The sequence below is a fragment of the Megachile rotundata genome, chromosome 3 (assembly GCF_050947335.1).
Source record: "Megachile rotundata isolate GNS110a chromosome 3, iyMegRotu1, whole genome shotgun sequence".
NCBI lineage: Eukaryota > Metazoa > Arthropoda > Insecta > Hymenoptera > Megachilidae > Megachile > Megachile rotundata.
This window is the reverse complement of record NC_134985.1, coordinates 4,153,547-4,157,449: the sequence shown is the minus strand read 5'-3', so window position 1 is coordinate 4,157,449 and position 3,903 is coordinate 4,153,547. Positions and strand designations below refer to the sequence as shown.

Genomic DNA, 3,903 nt, shown 5'->3' with positions numbered 1-3,903 from the left:
TATTCGTCAGACTTGATAAACATTTACTGACGAGGTATTTAAATGGTTTCATCTGCCGAACTTAAATTTTACAAGTGTAAGATGAATGGATGGAATGAAAGTAAAGGTAAGGCTTTTTGCTAAATAAATGGTGGGCGTTTTATGTGGAATATTAACTGCTTTACTGGAAACGTCTCACAGCAAATGCCAATACAGGAATGTCTCTCTAGACACGGTCCCGTCTTGAGGACACCCCCGTCAGTGTCACGCCAGATAACAACGTCAACCCAAACTCAACAAGATAATTCACAAACGATAATTCCAAAACCTCCAAAAACACATGATTCATTCCATAACCCCCAAAAATACATGATTCACAACAAATAAGCCAATAACCCCGAAAACAACTGACTCACTCAATGTATTATATATAATCCCTGCCTTTGACAAAATAAATCAGTTCTTCCCTAACTTTCAAAACCGAAGCTCTGACTCTCAGTTACTCGACGCGTATCCTAAAAAATCCATAAAAATCGAAAGTTTAACTTCAGAAACCGTAGATACGGTTGTACTAGTTAGTTTATTTCATCCACGGAAATACTCCCGTGACATCAGCATGATTGTTTATGGCACTTAGGCCCAGCGAAGTTTCCCTGCGGAAGGGGAATGCACTGATAAAAAGCACGTGGCCCGTGTCGACCGTTTGTCGATTTTCTATTTCCTTACACAAGGAACTCAATTCCTGTGGTTTAAACTTATGAATCGCACTAAGGCTACAGTAGTCTTTGAAAACTTTATCAGGTTCAGTATACAGTATTCTCTCCGTAAGAGTGAAAAAGATTTCTACTATAAGAGTAAAAATTTTATCCCCTGTAGTGGAGAGATCTCCCTCAGAATGAGTCAAATGTTAAACACGGTTGGTCACCAGAACGACGAGGATCGCATATGGGTGAGACACATACTAATGCAAGTAAAGGAAAAGATTGCAATTTTCTTATTTCTTATTATTTTTTCCATGAAACTTTTACCATCATATTCGTCTTATTTTTCTGATTAAAATGACACTAAACACGATATAATTACGATTACAACTACTTTCGTAGCAAACCATAAAGACTTAAACTAACAGCAGACTTTACATTTAAGGAGATAGGAATCTCTTCTAACGGTTTGTTACACAAGTAATTATGATCATAATTATATCGTGTTTGTTGTCATTTTAATCAGAAAAACGAGGCAAATACGAAGGTAAAAGTTTCATTGATGAAAAACCAAAAATAACAAATTTTGATTTTTGAATTTAAAAGACTCAGCTCGCACGAGTCCTTTCATATTTGCCGAACGTCTCGAACTTCAGTCCCTTTTTGTTTTCGTGTCGCTATCCTTTTCTATGTTCGGCACACTACAAAGTATATTGAATCCATTCTATAAATGTGAAACTCCAGACCCGAATGATCCATAATTCACGCTTACTTTATCTGATTTTCCGAAAAGTATTCAAGAATTACGTCTTCTCACAAAGTATGAAAAAAATTGAAAGAGGAAAGGTCATGCTCCCTCCTTGTAAGTCCATAGTTAATGAGCGTTAATATCGCGGCGCTTTGAGCAACGACCAAAGAGAACGAGGAACAGAACGGGAACGGAAAAGGGAAAATGTGCGACAAACAGCGACGGCGTGTGTGTAATCCGGGTTGTTCGCGGGGAAGACGTAGAAAAAATAATGGTAGCAACACACGTCGTTCGTGTAAACGCGACGAAGCCACCGAGAATAAAGAGCTTCAGGTGCATGATACTTTTAAAAGTCAAAGCGTAATTACGAAAGCAGAGGTTGGCTGTGGATTGCGGCAGTCGCGACGCGGTACGGCACACAGTAGAGATTCGTATCGAAAAAGTGGAAGAAACTTCTTTTTTAAAAGTATCATCTTCATGAAAAAGTAACGCACCAATAGGTAATTGAATATTTTAGCTATGAATCAATAACATCCCCTTTAATATTTATCGATTTTCAATGTGATTGCAGACATTTTCAAGGTGGTCGTCAAGCTTGAAATCATTAAAAATCAAAATCATGGTTACACATTTGCTGTTAAAATAATTAATAAAGTCTGAAATCATACAAGTCAGTGACGTATTTGAATTTTACAAAATCACATTTTGATACCAGCTCTAATTATTAATTTATATCATATTGAGTATGATTCAATATTCAATATTCAATGTCATTTTCATTCTTTATTTCGATGATGTGCTTGGTAGAGTTTAGTTAGAATTGATTTTCTGAGGAGTGCCAAGCGTGACAATGAAAAACAAAAGAACGTTAACCTTTGTTATTTTTTAATATTTCTGTTATTTACAATAAATTAAATAACAACATATATTTGTAATAATCCTGTATAAGTGATACATTACAAATAAACATGTTATTTAATATGTTGCTCAACAAGTATGTGCATATGTATATTTATACCAATTCTGTAAGTACTTTTTGTTAAGATATGGACCAGCATGCGAATTCTCATAATAATTGAAGTTTTTTAACAAACTGAAGCAGATTATTTACGATCTATCACATTACCGAAAAGATTAAAATCACTTGAAATTTTAGTAATTGATTAGTTTAATTGAAGATCTTAAGTTTATCGCATTTAAAATTAGAGCAAAATTTGATTAATGTTACATTAATACATGAAATACAACTATAATAAAACTATATAGAATAAACTGTATGAAGTAAAATAAAAAAGTTAAGAAGGGCATGTTTGTAAATTATCACATTTACCATCGGCCTCACCCTGGGTTCACTGTCCATATCAGATTTAGTAGTGAAGTTTTGTAGCCAGAAGTTAAAACAGTTAGGATATTGATTTCTGTCCTTAACGTAGTATTAAAGAACCGATATAGAAAGCAACTGTTATGAACAATCGATATTTTAAGTAAATTTTATGGATGACCAAAATTTCAGTGTACTTTTTTGATTATAGTCCGTCATATTGATCTTAGAACCGGTTTTGTAACAGTTATAAACCATCGTGAAATCTGAAGAAAATGTAATTAAGAAATGAAAATTTAAAAAAAATATTATGCCTAAAAAAATTTATTTCTGCACAATAAGATTTCATTGATATGATTATAACTCTTATTTATTAACCTATTGTTTATTTCTGTCTATTGTTTATTTCTGTATTGTTTAATCTGTCATTTCCGCTAAAAAAGGATGTGATATTCATATTCCAGAAACTAATACGAATCGAATGGTATACATTATATAAAAAAACGTTTAACAGGGAAACGATACATTTAAGCCACTTTTTATATCGGAATTAACTATTTTCGAGAAATGTTTTACAACTAAATTTTGGGAATGTTACAAACTTTAATCCTTTAAACTGAAATATTAGTATATGTATAATTCATTCCGTTTATAAAGAACGCTTATTCCTGACTGAGTTTTGTAAAAACTGCCAAGTTTGATAAAAAACGAACTTTCTATGAAAACACGGATTCAATTGAAAGTATTAATTTACCGTGCATTGACAAGGTTTCACAGATAAATTACAAACGTGAATGGAATCGCGAAAGGAAACAGTACCGGGAATTTAGAGCTTTTAATTCGTGTCATTTGGAAATATTGATTCGACCATTCCAACAATAGGCGCCATTACATCTCTTTCACCAACCAATTAGCCAACCTTCTCAGCTATTAAAAGAATAGCAATTCGACCGAATAAAATTAACGAATGTATAAAATATTCCAACAAGCTCAGATAAAAGAGTTCGCACAGTGAAATATATTTCATTTCGTTCAATCTTTCCTTTTTATTCCTTTTTATTCATGCTTTCAGCGATACTAATCGAATGAAGCTGTCGTATTTATGTAGCCACCGTTCTGCTGATATTGTACCTCGACAAAACTTTAAGTTCCAG

At 33.2% G+C, this 3,903-nt stretch overlaps 1 long non-coding RNA gene across 2 annotated transcripts; it reads left to right on the top strand.

Annotated features, from left to right (window-relative positions):
- Positions 1–452: 452 nt before the first annotated feature.
- On the top strand, positions 453–2,628 carry LOC143264076 (uncharacterized). Of its 2 annotated transcripts, none has more exons than XR_013037562.1 (3): positions 453–780; positions 856–1,928; positions 2,000–2,628. It is a non-coding gene; the product is annotated as an uncharacterized LOC143264076 (long non-coding RNA). The 2 variants fall into 2 exon arrangements; XR_013037563.1 differs by lacking the exon at positions 2,000–2,628 and having other exon boundaries at positions 856–928; positions 1,474–1,993.
- The last annotated feature ends 1,275 nt before the right edge of the window (positions 2,629–3,903 follow it).